Source organism: Anarrhichthys ocellatus, unplaced genomic scaffold (genome assembly GCF_004355925.1).
Source record: "Anarrhichthys ocellatus isolate YVR2014 unplaced genomic scaffold, GSC_Weel_1.0 scaffold2, whole genome shotgun sequence".
NCBI classification, from domain to species: Eukaryota; Metazoa; Chordata; class Actinopteri; order Perciformes; family Anarhichadidae; genus Anarrhichthys; species Anarrhichthys ocellatus.
In genome coordinates, this window is record NW_022280032.1 from 6,587,165 (window position 1) to 6,602,355 (window position 15,191).

At 43.6% G+C, this 15,191-nt stretch overlaps 1 protein-coding gene across 3 annotated transcripts in view; it reads right to left on the reverse strand.

The window, feature by feature from the left end:
* Window positions 1-9,274, reverse strand: part of cntn1a (contactin 1a) — a 59,222-nt gene extending 49,948 nt beyond the window's left edge. For 2 of the 3 annotated variants that reach the window (XM_031856777.1, XM_031856748.1), the window contains exon 1: window positions 9,074-9,273. The gene's annotated coding sequence lies outside the window, so the exon portion shown is untranslated. Of the gene's footprint in view, window positions 1-9,073 lie in introns of all 3 variants that reach the window. The other variant, XM_031856768.1, reaches the window with a different exon arrangement.
* Between the last annotated feature and the right edge of the window lie 5,917 nt (window positions 9,275-15,191).

Here is a 15,191-nt window from a genome sequence, read left to right on the forward strand (position 1 = left end):
AGAGACAGTTAAAGACAGGAAGCAGGGGGCAACAGCGAGCCTGGCTTTGTCCAAAGGTAATCTGGTGTCTCTGCTGGTCACCTGGCAACCTAATGGCGACAACAAGACTCCAAGAAGTCACTGCACTCGCCCTAAAACTACTTATTGTGAATTATAGACTTTGTTTTTTGTATGTAATATAACATGTTTATTTGTGAGTGTTAGTGGTTTAGGTTGTTTCTTATACATTTGGACACAACCACGCTCCCCTGCCTCTAGTCTTTATGCTAAGCTAACTTAACCTACCTGTCTGCCTGGCTCCAGCTTCATATTTAACAGACAGACATTATAATCCCCTCCTTAGAATGTCAAACTATTCCTATAATAAAAAAGTGTATTAACTTACTTAATTCTAATTTTGTATCCATGATAATATTCTCAGTTTTGTGTTTTGTTTGAAAACCTTTTGTGGAAAATTAAGTTCTTTAGCTTCATGCTCAGTTATTTGAGGCATTCATTTTCTCTTTTCATTGTGCTGGAGTTAAATTATAATCTGGTTGGTCATGGGTCAGTGTGAATAACAATAAGTCTCCAGAAGTCTCTCTGAACACAGAGTAGTTCCTACCCCTCTTCAGTCATAGAGAAGAGCAGTGCTTTGCTTTGTTGTCCTCTGTTGCAGGGGAATTAAGAAAAGTCCAACACCTCCTCTTTCCATGCATTTGTGTGTGTGTGTGTTTGTGAGTGTGCATATGGAGTCTATGTGTGCTTGCCTGGCTTCGACGCTGTGCCCTTCGCTCCGTCTGTCCTCCACACACTATGGCCCTGTGTGTGCAGCATGAGTGAAGCTGTGTGTTGCAGATAAGAGTCAGAGCACTGCAAAGGCGTGTGTGTGTGTGTGTGTGTGTGTGTGTGTGTGTGTGTATGTCTGTGTGAAAAAAGGATTCAGTGCCCTTTCTCCCAGTCAGACTCACCTCTGGATGCCCTTTCCTCCACTCACTGTCATTACACCTTCCTCATGAATAATCCAACCAGTGACACTGGCCACTATACTACTGACACATTTCACCACATGGCCCACACATATACAGTATGGAGGCAATCCTCCTCCATGCCCAACTGAACTCTGAACAAATGCCATATTAATATTCATGCATGGCTTATTTTTCTCCATGGAATAATGTGAGAGATAGTTTCAGTCGGGCGGTGAGTTGATGTTGTGATTGTTGGCACCTCCCTCAGTCTAAACTGCCAGTAATGAGAATAAAAAGGGAGATGCCTGTTTACTGTTCATATAAATTCTTTTACAGTCAGGCTGGAATGTACAATGGTAGAAAAAGATCTATAATTAGGAAGCTGGCTTCCCCTTCTCTCTCTTTCTTTCCTTCTCGCCCTTGACCTCTCTCTCTCTGTTGGCATCAGGATGACTTGCTCAAGCAGTAGTTTGACTCATGATAATTAAAAAAAGATGAATGTGTTCTTTTCCATGGGGTGATATTAGCCGCTTCTTCTCTGGGGGCAATTAGATGTTGCTGAGCAAAATTGCGGAGGATAATTTCAGCAGCGTGAATTAGCAGATTGCAACAAAAGCTCCTGCAGCAACAAACCGAGCCAAGGAAAAGAATCTGCGGCATAATTAGTGCACAAATCTCATGCATAAGTCAGCCAGATTCCCTCAGAATGCTGGGTTCAGATCTGAATAATGATATGCCAACTGAAAGCAACAACTTTTTGTTCAGGGACGTTTTAGGCTAGTTTGTCAGAAGCTATTAGCGCTAGTGTATTGTCCCACCAGCACTTACAGAAAACATGACGCAGGTGGTTACATCACCTTGTGAGTTTGTGAGCCAGATGTGACAGCGATGCCCTGACGTGTCAGTTGGCAGGGCTGTGATTTATACAAATGGGACACAGCTTGGACTAAAAGAGGCCTGCATTAGCATTCTTTGACCTCTTTTATCCACGCTCATTAGCTATGCAACAAGAGGGTTGATTTGAGACCCTTTGAGAGGATCCAGAGAGCGCAGGTTTGTCAGCGAGAAACGGAAAAACCAACCTGTTTGTCGTGCTCGCCTACAACGAATGCTAATGTTGGCCACATCAATGGGCTCTTCATGTCGAGATGCAGCCTCGGGCCCAGGAAGCTCGGAGGCTGACCAGTGAAACACAAGCGCGCCAGCAGCACAGCAACAGAGCAAGGAGAGGACAGCGGCGGCCCGCAGCCCAGAGCTTGTACCAGCCACAGCTTTTATTTCTGGTTACACTGATCTAAGGAATGAAGGGAGAGCTCCAAATGTTTTGTTCTTCTCCGTTTCTCATTATACCCCCCAAACCCCCCCTTCTTTCTCTCTCTCAATCCCCTTTCTCTCTCTTCCTTTTACATAACCAAAGAGCTGGACTGACAAACAACAGGCATTTTAAATAAGTGTCAAATCAATACAGACAGGCTGCAGCCAGGCTCCGGTCAGCAGCATTAATATACAATCAGCTTGCACACCGCCAACTTGGAACTTTCAATCGATCTTAGTGAGGTACTCTCGGTGTCCTGGAAATGACAGCATTCAATGCATGATTTAAAAGTGCAGTGCATATAGCATTATCCTTAGAAAAATAACACCAAATGGGATTACCATGGGATATTGATGGATGAAACTGTATAGCAAAGAAACTGGAAATCAAAGACAATTTGATAACATGGTCATAAAATGACGACGGGTGGTCTCGGCAGAAGCAGTGCAGGTAAACAAACAGCGAGAATGAATAATGGGCATAGCAATAGCACTTGCGGAGGCCCCGAGTGCTATGCTTCCCATCTCTGCCAAAGGTAATGGGATTTCTTGGGTTTAAATGCACTTTGCTCACTCTGTGGAGCCAGTAGGAAGCTAAACTATTGATCCACAAACAATTTAGCTGTCCAGCTGTCCAGAGAGAGGGAAAACAGGACGCCCCTAAATGTATAATGAGGCTTCCCAAGAGCTCAGTATTCGCTCCACGTGCCAGGAGGCCTTCGCCTTTGGGCTCTCTCTGCGATTAGCCTTCCATCCATACACTGCTCACACATGCAGGTCCCTCCCGGAGAAGGCTAAAGGTCAGCCAGCTAAAGAGCTAGTACGCTTCTCACCAAGGACGTTTCTGATTAGTGCAAGAATCCTCTTTGACCCCTTCGGTCTTTCATTACATTCAACACACAACTGATGGAGAGTTCATGATTTCAGTTTAGCATCGCAGTGACGGGGCTGAGCTGTAAACAGCATGCATCATCACTATAAGGTGGCGTGCACTGGGATAGCATGAGAAACAACATTCAGTATACCTGAAAGGTGACAGTATACGATGAGGAAAGTGTTGGTTATGCTTGTGAGCCTTGCATGCTGAACTAGCATGTAGATGAAGTCGTGTCTTCCACACATGCTCCCATGCAGCGCCATAGCAACAGGCCTTGCTCAAAGGCCCCAAGAGTGGCTTGGCCCCAATGAGAAAGACGTTTTGGTACCTAATTGGACAGTTCCCTGCACCATTGGGCTTGTTTTTTTTATCCCCGGCACTATAAGATAACAATGCTAGCGGTTGAAACTATGGTTAAACTTTCACAATCCCATAATAAACACAGATTAAATAGGATTAAAACCAAAACAATGCAGGCCATTACTGAGACTATGAATGACGATGGATACAAAGGTAAACTAAACTTTATAATGATGCTAAATTCTTGCTTTCATGTGAAGATTATGGAATAAATTGCTGTTAGATGGAATATAGCTGTAAGGTTTTGCCAGCATTAAAGGTGATTATTTCTGTTCCAACCTTTAATCATCCAAAGCGTCTCTTCTACTCTATACAAGAGCTAGCCCTTATTTTTGCAGTCTTATGATCTGGCCTGATCAAGACAAAAAAACAATGTGTAGAGCCATGAAAGGAACAAAAATATCTAAACAGATGAGGAATGTACATGTTAACCACTGCAAATACAACACTCTGGCTGAAATCCCAGGGAATAAATCAGACACACGCCACTGATTTTCAAATTGCATGAAATTGAAGATACTCCTACTGGACCAAAATAGCATATAGTGTTGTCTGACTGCACAGCTTCTCAGCAGCCCTGTAAACAATGGATCTCACTGCATTTAAGAAGGTGCAAAAACAGATGGCTCAGAAGTCCACTGTGCATAACGCTATCTTTCTGCTCAGTGAAATGTTTCACAAATACACAAGAGGTAATCTGACACTTTGAGGAAGAGTTTAATTAAGACCCATTCATATTAGGATGCTTCACATTGACTACTTAATTAGGGAAAACTGTCCTCTGAACTTGTTAACCTTCCAGTGCTGTCACTTTCGCTTCTTATCTTCATTAAATACAAACTTCTTTAGTTCGAGTTGACAAAATGCAATTAAGTATTTGATGAGCAAACAGCTCTTGATATTACTGCGGAAATTGAATGCATGCCAATGAAGCCAGATAAGGCTTGCTCTGCTAATAAGAAAACAAACTGTCGTTTGTGCTGTTATTGTCATGTAGGAAGTCAAATATTATCTGAAAAATCTCAAAAAGCTGATCATGCTGTATAGAAATTAGGAGGCGAAGGGCACACATTTGTAATCTTCTTCTAATTGAGTCCATAAATCCCAAAAGATTTACTGTGATTGTAAAGTCTAAAAATAGAGAAACTGAGCGACAAATCAGAGGAGAGCGGCGGAAACTTGTCAAATATAACCTAGTTAAATGATGTCTTCACTTCAACTCAAGACTTAAAATCATCAGACAGACTTTAATTAATTAATCATTCAGAAAATGAATCCTTTGCCCAGTTCATCAGTGACCTCTTTAATAAATAAACCTTTATGCTTTGTTCCTCAATATCATTTAAATGTGATTTTGAGCAGTTGAAGCCTTCAGCTTCCCGAACAGACCACAAACAAATCTCTGCACATGGAGCTTGTACCCACTTCTAGATAAGATTCTGATGACATTGATCAATGTCATCTTATTTCCCCCATGAGTGACAGGGGGCGATACCAGGTAATTTCTGAACACTATACCTGCTTGTCCGGCCCACAATATCTTAATGGAAATGGGGTAATCTGATTTTGAATGAGACATCACTATAGCAGATAGACAAAGTGTATAGGAGCCACAGAGGAAGCTCAGCACTTTATCAACAAACAAAATCACACTGATAAAGAGCGGGGGAACAGATTAAATGTTCCAGGAGAAAAGACACTTAAGTTTACATCTTTAAGCCATTTCATCAAAAACCTTGTCAGTAAATAAATAACGTCTTACTCCAGGAGCTTTAATGCTATAAATAGACAAAAAGCCAGCAGTTGAAATCAAATATATCTATTTTTATCTTCAGCATTGTGCTGCTTTTGTGTAAAGCAACAAAAGGCCATTTATACAGGCAGTATTTTATCCTAATCTTAGACATGGCAGATACAAATCATGGACTGCAGAAGACCTAGATGAGCCATACACATGCATTTATGCGCGCACACACTAAAACAACTTTAATCCAGCGTGGCTGAATAATTATTCATTTGGGGGTCTGCCTTTAAAGGTAACTAGCCTCCAGAAGTGCTGGGAGCAGCTATTTAAGATCATTAGATTCAAGTAGGCAATAATGGCCCCAGAAATAGAACATGAGCCCCGGCAACAAGACCTTATCCAGTGAAACAAAGTGACTGATTTGAGAGAAAAGTCCTATGTATTTAACACAATGTATAAGGTGCTTCAAAGATCCAGCTGGCTCTCACATCAGACAAGAAAAGCAGCAATTTCTTACATCTGAGAAGCTAGAAGCAAGTGTTTGGCATTTTTGCTGGAAATGAATTACCAAAACAACCCAATTTTTCACTTCAGCTTGTATCTCTATGGCTCTGTTTTCTACCTATTGGCTACACAAAGCCAACAAGTACCACCATTTTACAAAACAATGACAACAAAACTATGAGATATCTGAAAGCTTTGCCACATGGATGCAGAGAGCAGGGAGCTGTCCGCAGTGGGAGAATCTATGGTCGTTCTGGTGCAAACTGTATCCAGACAGCCAGAGATGGCAGATGGGGGACTGAGGGCCTTTCTCCTCCTCAGGCATGAACAGAGGAGAGGTCTGTCTCCAGGCAAACATAGAAGACGTCACGTCTCTGCCTCACCGCCGTACCATTAGTGGATCTCGCTGTTGATCGCCACTGCGTAAATTGCTGAGCAATCTAAAGGAAGCGTCAAGACGAGAGCACTTTTGTCAGCAGGACAGAGAGAAGAAGCACTTGTACATGCAGTGAAGACAGTCGCCGCAATGAGGGCTTGTGTTTGTGTGTGTGTTTCTGCACACAGACGTTCATGTTCATAGGCTGCCTCGTGTTGCTGTATCCTCATTCATTCAGTGCATTCAATTTACCAATGAAACAAGTCCACAGGACGAATTCCCTCCAGCGTGACTGACGCTGTATTCAGGGTGACAGCACAAACAGCGACAAACAAACCAGCTCTGTTGCTGGCAAATGCCAACGATGCCAATCAGTTTAAAGTCTGCTCAAAATCGCACGCAAGATCTTTCCCTCTTTTTAGCTAATGCTTTGAGTCTTTGCCCACAAATGTGTCGCCCAGGGCTCAGAGGGACATCTGGAAACAAATCTAATCTCGTGAAACGACTTTAAAATGACTTGATCTTACATGGCTTACATCCAAGGTTCTGCTTTGATCGCCAAAACAATGCTGCTTGTATAAAGACATTAATTGAATTGGAAAATCATTGTCTTTGTGTATATATATATATTTTTTTTTATTTATTTTTTTTTAACTGTTCATGCATTTGACAAATTTGCAGTCAACATTTATACACCAGATGAATAAAAGCAATTTGTCTCACGTTCGTACTCATGTTCATAAGTTACATTCTGACTTCAGTGGAGATGGGGAGGTTGAAGGCAGCTCTATTTTCTGCCTGAGGTGAGGTTAACCTGGGCTATGACAGATGTGTGACTGAAGCTTCAAACCAAAGGAGAAGTAAGTGTACGGCTATGTCGAGTCATTTGACTGTGACACTAATGGAGGCTGAGGCTGTAGCCTCGAAATGCATCACAGAACAGCAACATCCTGCAGGGTACTGTGTTACGTAAAGAAAGTTCCCCGTCATGCAGACCACTCAAGCCGCAGCAGCCTTACAGACAATATGCTGGCAGGGAACGGCTCATTGCAAAATTCAAAACGCTATATTCAGACATGTTTCACTACACAGCAAGGGAGATCAAATATGTAAGATGATGCCTTTGCATGGAGCAGGTTAGCCTACTTCTGAGCAGAGTAAATTCATTCACCTAGCATGGGTGAGGGGGACTGTCCGGGTGTACACAGGACAGCACAGGATGCATTAGCAGCAGTCAAGCTTAGAAGATTCACAAAGTGCTCCACCTGACAGGCAGCCACGGAATCCCTCTGACATTGTGTGCCACATTTATGGCTCTGATTCAATCAGGACAAATACACAGTGAAGAATTTCACACATGGCACCGACCGGCAAATAAGGTTGAAATGAAAATTTTACTCAAAAACACGTAGGTGTACAGTGCCCAGGAGCATGGGGGGGGGCAGACATTTATCAATTGATCATCTGGAAATATACATGTTTTTGTGTACAGCTCACAGGTGTGGGGACACAAGCCCAAGAGCAATTTTAATATACTGTAATAATCAACTAGTCCATAAACCAACATTAACATGTTAATCTAGAACCAATAAACCAAGAGACCATGTGGTTCAGCCACATATGCCCATCACAAAAGCAAAACAACTCTATCATAATTCCCTTTTAGTTTGTTTTGGTATTGATTACATCATTAATCACAGGCTTTGAAAGCTCATTGGACCACAGTGGAAAGCTGTGGCTGCTTAAATCATACTCTGCTATCTGCTGCAGGGAGCTGTGCCAAATCAAGTCTATTAGTCAACGGCATCATGAAAACCATAACTGCGCTTGCATCCAAATCAACCCATTATGCAACAAGCTTGAGTTGCAGAGACTTGACAATGTAGCTTATTCACGGTGACCGGCGTCAGTGCAGCTATTAACTGAGATCACAGTCTGATCAATGACCTCCCCCCCCCCCCCCCACACACACACTTAGATGCAGAAAACCAATGTAATATTTCAAAACTCACATCTGGGATTTTTGTTCACAAGTGCATGATTTTTGTTGCATGATTTATATGAGGCTACCATCATCATTTTTGTCATCAATAAACAAACTGTCATAACAAAAAGAATAACTACTAATGAAGACCCCCTTAGTAATCTCCTGAGGTCCCTCAACATTACTTTAGCAACATGTAGCATGGACGGTTTCTCTCCACTGAAGCCCTTTAGTCTGGTGAGTCAGGACGCGCCCATGACACCTTCTCCAGCACCTGACATCCTGAAAGAATAACCCTGCGATGGGCCATTACTGAGCACTACAGTAAAGATGACAGAGCCGAATCACACGCCTCAATCGATCGCGCACTAAACACCAGAACACGCGTTTTAGTTCCACCCCAGATGAAAGTGTTTACAGCCGTCGGGTGCTTCGAAATCTTGTGGCTGTTAAAGGCAGGCGGTAGTTTGAATCATCGGTATGTGCGGCGCTGTTATAGGCTATGGCCTCTGGCGTGCTCTGCAGAATAATAATACTCTGATTAATTGCTTTAAAGCACATTTGCTGTGTGTTGAAACACGTCCTTACATCTGCTCTGTGCATCGACTCATTTTTTTGGGTGGGGGGAAGAAAGTGCATGGCAAGATATGCAGCAGATCATGTTACAGCATCACTCCCCACCATGCCACGATATGTCAGATATTGCACACACGCAGGATGTCTCTGCATCTGTCAATACGACACACACAAAAACAACAAAATACAGTTTCCTCGTACCCATGTCGTAGGATTCTGCATTGCGGAGGGGCTGCATTTAAGCTCCATCCCATCCGCGCATCCTACACTCAGTCTGTTGTAAACAACACTGATTTCCCAGCTGTCAAAACGCAGCGCCCGGTTTCCTGATCGTACTGTAAAACAATCCGTTTTCACTTGATATCTTGCCCGGTGCTCGTGTCCTTACCTTCCGTAGCGGGTTTAAACGCGCCAGGTCCGTCCGTCCGTGTGTCCTTCACGACGCTCGCACCTTCTCAGCACCGCATCGCTGGGCGCTCAAGAGAGGGGGAATAAACTGGCGGTCCTGTCCCCGTGGATTGGATGAAGGGTTATGACTGTCAACTTAGGGGGGCGCTAGACTTGCTTGTTTTCCACGCAGCACCACGGAGCTGGTGGCTCCCACAGTGGTGTCCGGTTCCTCCTGAGCTCCTTCAAAGGGGTTCCCCAGCACGAGGACGACCTGAGGGACATTGAAAGAAGTGCGTTATATAAAACCTTTAATATCTTTATACATTTAATGACACAAGTTTACCTCAGTGTGTGATAAATGAAATGCATTCCTCTTATAGTGGAACGTTTAAGTGCTCGTCGTGTAACATAATATCAGATTTGATTAGCAGTAACTCCCAATATCCCCACAGTGAAAATATTTAAAAGAGTTGATTAATGGTCTTGTCAATGGACTGATGGTTTGAGGGGTCTTTTCATTGAACGGCCCCAGTGGATTCATAGTTAACTGACATGTAATTAATGGGGAAACATACATGCCATCTACAATATCTTAGTTATTGTTATTAATGTGATGTTTCGGCATATGCTTGTTACTAATTTAACTAAAGGCTGCCTCGAGAGTTTGCCATAACCCTTGGGGTAATGTTACATTACATTCATTTAGCAGACACTTTTATCCAAAGCGACTTACTAGCAGAGTCTATTTCTACATTTCTACACCGTAGGCACAACTACGGGAGCAATTTTGGGGTTAAGTGTCTTGCTCAAGGACACATCGACATGCAACTAGCAGAGCCGGAGCCGGGGATTGAACCACCGACTCTGATTGAAAGGCGGCCCTGCTATCCCCTTAGCCACAGTCGCCCAGCATGTTAACTTCAGAACAATAAACAATAAAACATATTAACGTTACACATCTTCAGTAAATGTTAGCGAACAGCTGCCCACCTTGAAATATAGACACCAGCAGGTAACAGTCATTTGAAGTCGTCTTTCAGGCCATCGGAAGGATATCCGTCTCCTTTTCAGCTCTTTTAGTCTCCTCCGACTGCTGAGAACATATCTACGTCTTTTGATAGAGGCTTTACTGGGTTCACTTTCCATTTGCTAACTTTAACTTTGTCTCCCGTTTGGGCAGGGCGCATTAAGGGACTTTATCAGAGCTTTGTTGCTGGAAACGGCTCCTAATGGCAGTTGATGATAAGAGCTGCTGGAACTCAATCGTACATTAAATGTGCAGTCATAAAAGGGGGAAAAAAGCTTCACCAAAACATGGCAGAGTTGGTTTTGTTTCGTTTCCAAATGAACAGAATTGCAGTTATGTTAATTGTGCCTACAAATAAATAATTATATTCCTAAATTGAAAGAAAAAAAACCTGTGCGCACATATATTGATATTTTAATCATGCTATCCGTTGAATGAATGGCGGATGCACCATCTGTTATGTCACAAAACTGTGATGTTTCATCTACTTGATCTGCTTCTGACTCCATTTCTTATTTCTTCCAGTTGTCAGGCTTTGCTATCCTCTCCAGTCACTGCCTGTCATTCCTCACCTGGCCACAAGTGGTCCTCAGTGTGTTTTATCACCTGAACGATCTCCTGCCTACACACCTGCTTCCCATCAGCAGTCAGCCCCCACCAAGCATTCACTTTTGTCCATAGTGGTTTTTAGACCTGTTTGCCATCTTACTTCCTTTCACTTCTTGTAATAATGAACTGTTTTTGCCCATCAACCTCTGCTACACTTAAGTTATAATTCTTGTCTTTGATTCTCGCAAAAAAAAAATAAGTTTAAGCGATGTCAAAGATCACACAATGTTTTGTTTAACCTCTTTAAAAAAAGGAGTCCAAAAAATTGACGCTGAGGTTTGTGTCAAAATGCTTCTAAAAACCTTTCCAAGTGTATTTACCACTTGGTTAATTCCATTCCATTGTTTGTAGCAGCAGTTCAAGTTTCAGAGAAAGAAATCTCACAACATGAGCAGTTAAATGCATTTGCATGACTAGACACAACCAGGGGTAGATGAGAAACGAGTGACACGGCAGCCTGCATGTTAACCGTTGCCATGTTTTTCATCTGGCAGATATCGAAAGGGCACCTCTGCTAATTGCAAAGCCTTGCCCGCGTGTCGGTCCAAACATGAGACCGTCTCAATCCCTTGGGATTAGATTTAAATCTTGGATGTAAACACCACACAGCAAATAATAATCTGCTGTGGTGGCGGCCCATAAATAATGCAGGAATCTTTGAGAAAGAGCAGGGTAGAATTAATTGAGGGTCTTAGCCCTCTTGGATGAATTTGGGGGAACATAAAGAATATCTTCTTAATGTGACCACAAACTGACTTTATGTGATGGTTATGGCTCCATCTCTTTTTGAATGTTGCTGTTTGTTCCCTAAGGCTGTTGTTATTATTCAGAATTTCGGCAAAAAAACGTATTGTTTCCTTTGAGATGGGAACTGCTGTTAATCCACAAGAAAAAAAGGCATTATCTTGAGCCGAGGGGGATGTATTAGAAAAACATGTCGCTCCACAGAAAATAGCCAAGCCAGAGGGATTCAGTAACACCGAGGAAATTCATGAAATCCAAATAGAGTAGCATAATACTGGGCCCAAAAGGATGTTATTTTGTGTGCGGGTTAACCAAGATCTAGGTGTATTCAAGCCTCAGACAAACACTTTTGTTCCTCTTACAACATGGCAATGCAAATAGAGACAGATCCTGCTGGTGAACAACATTGTTACAATGCCGGTCTCTGGGGTGGATAACAGGAACAGCAAACACCCTGCTGTCTGGAGGAAAGAATGGGTGGCTGTCATCTATCTGCCTGGCAGAGGAGGAGGAAGAGGAGGGAGGTGTGAGGGTAAATATGATTTAGCCCCGATGATCTCCACAGGGGGCTCATGCAAAGGTAACCCCCACCCACTCGGTCCAAATACACATGGGACATGGAGGGGGGTGCATGGGGGATAGGAATCAGGGCAGGGAATGAGCTATAATCCTGGTGCTGTCATGATAAAAAAAAGTATGGGGGGGGTGATTTAGAGTATCAGATCAATAGAACAAAGCACTCTCACTTCATGTAGCATCCATCCAACAGGACGGCAATGATATCTGCCACCAAATCAGCTCACTCCCCTCCCCCCCAGGGAAAACATCCTCCTTGAGTTGATAGAAACACTGGGGAAGAAAAGATACCCTCACACTTGGAAGGGGTGATTTTCCTCCAACAATTGGGGTTTTCAATTTCAGGCAAACCAAACTTACCATTCGGCCTCCAAGCAGCTTGGTCTTGACAGATGTGTGTGCATGAGTGAGTGTGTGTGTGTGTGTGTGTGTGTGTGTGTGTGTGTGTGTGTGTGTGTTGGCAAACCATTTGTCAGCCATATGGAAATGTCACAGAGCAATCATAAACAATTATCCTCCCCAGCTCTCAGAGCATTCAGGATAGGGCAAATCTCCATAAAGGCACAAAGGCTCTGCCACTCACATCTAAGAAACAGACGACCCGAAGCTCAGCGCACACTTAAGAAATATCAGAAACTAAATGTTTTTTTCTAATACCTGCCTTTGATGTCCTTTATTCTACATGGTGTCTTGTTGGGAAGCTTGTAGAAGCTGAAAGATCATGTCCTTCACTTGAGCGTCTGAGATGTAAATTATGCGTTTTAAAGCTCGCAAGTTGTTTGGAAACAGAACATCACTGAGAGACCATGTAATGATCTTACTCCCCCATTGAAAGCAGACTGGAGGTAGACATAAAACCAGCTATAGATCAAGTCAAACCAGGCTTTCCGCCCAGCAGTAAATCAAGGAGCTGGACACAGAGGAGGAATGGGTAATGGACGGTACGGCAGACGCACGGCCGACCCTGAATGAATCCACCGAGGATTGGATGAGGAATGAGAGGACGGAGGGAGGGGTGGTGTGGAGCGGCAGGAAGGAGGGGTGGGTGGAGTGCAGAGGGGGTAATGGGGCAGCTGCTTGTTTGGTCTCAATCATCACCAATCGACTGACAAATAATGTGATTCTGTTGCCATGAAAGTAAATAGCTAAGCCTCTTACCGGAAGCCTTTGTAATTGAGGAGTAGGGACGTCAAGAGAGGGCCAAACAAATTCATAGGCTGTCGGCTTAAATGTATGAGGTAATTCAGTATATTGTGATTTGAATACAATTAAGATTTCTTTCACTGTTGTTCCCCGGAAATTGATTACCAGAAAAAATGTTTTCAAACAATTGTATTGACAGTTTAAATCATGTGCCTTGCATGACATTTCCTATATTCACTGTTTATTAAAAAGCCTGTTGCTTGTTTCAGTCGTCGGTGTGATTGCCTCACATCACTAGGGGGCAGTAAAGTCAAGAGGAAAGATCTGTCAAACAATTACAGATTGATGAATCGTCACCTGGTAGCTGAAGGTCATCAGGTCTTTGAGCTCATTGCTGCTGAGAGAGAGAGAGTCATTTCGGGTGAGATATTATGGACATTCTTCCGACCAGCTGTCGCTCACACTGATGCACTCATCCTTCACAAAACTATCTTTGGCTTTCATTTTGGAAAAAAAAAAAGAAAAAACATCATCAAGCCGAGTTCATTAATATGCGTTGCAGCAATTCATTTTCTGTCACTGCTGTTATTATCTGCAAACAATGCTGCGAAAATATCCCCAAACAGCTTTACCTGGGAAAATGAATTAGAGTACCTGAAGGAACAGAAGGCTAAAAAAGTCCTTGCCAGAGGGAGAGAAACTATTTCCAAGACACTATACCAAGACTTTCCCGCTTCCTGACACCATTGCTGTGTTATAATGCACCAGATGGCGAGCTGGTCTCTCGCTATTACCCTGACAATATGACTGTAATGGAAGTGGAAGTGCCACAAGTGGTAGCCAAAAAGATTGGAGCCCAACTGTCGTGTTCCATAAGGCCTCTCTATAGCTGCTTCACATTAAGGAGACTGAGGCAGGTGTGTTGGCATCCTAGCCCTCAGCCCCTGCTCACTGCACAGCGGAGTGTTACTGTGGGGTGCGTATTTGAGGATGTAGGTTTAAGTGTGCGGTGTACATGGTTGTGTGTGCATTTGTATGTTGGTCTTACTACTCCTGCAATGCAGTTCTGGAGGGCTGAAATCCATCTCGCTCTAAATATATTCCAGGCACGTGAAGCAGGAGATGGTATTGGTCCAATGCCAACACACTGACACAACATTACATTACATTACAGTCATTTAGCAGACGCTTTTATCCAAAGCGACTTAGAATAAGTGTATTCAACATCGGTTTTCGAGAGAACTACTAGTCACCAGAAGTCATTAGTGCATCTCCTTTCCTCAAACAAGCATCTAAGCATAAACCAGAGCCAACGTACAGTGCAGAAACAAACAAATGCAATAAGTGCCACAAACTAATAAGAAAACAATAAGTGCAATAAGCTAGTATGAATACAATAGATGCTAAGTAAATGCTAAGTGGAAGGCTCAGGGTAGGCCTTTTTGAAGAGGTGAGTTTTCAGCCTGCGCCGAAAGATGGGCAGCGACTCTGCTGTCCTGACGTCAGTGGGGAGTTCATTCCACCACTGTGGGGCCAGGACAGAAAACAGCCGCAACCCGGTCGATCGACCGCAGGGACCTCTGAGCGACGGGGCAACCAAGCGCCCCGAGGCAGCAGAGCGGAGTGGTCGGGCGGGGGTGTAGGGCTTGACCATGGCCTGGAGATAGGAAGGAGCTGTTCCTTTCACTGCCCTGTAGGCTAGCACCAGAGTCTTAAACTGGATGCGAGCTCTTACAGGTAGCCATTGTAGAGAACGGAGAAGGCAAGTTGTGTGGGAGAACTTGGGGCGATTGAACACCAGGCGAGCTGCAGCTTTCTGGACAAGCTCCAGAGGTCTGATGGCCGACGCCGGGGCTCCGGCAAGTAGTGAGTTGCAGTAGTCCAGGCGGGAGATGACAAGAGCCTGGATGAGCACCTGCGCCGTCTCATCAGTGAGGAAGGAGCGAATCCTCCTGATGTTGTAGAGCATGAATCTGCAGGAGTGTGTAACCGATGCAATGTTTGCTGAGAACGACAA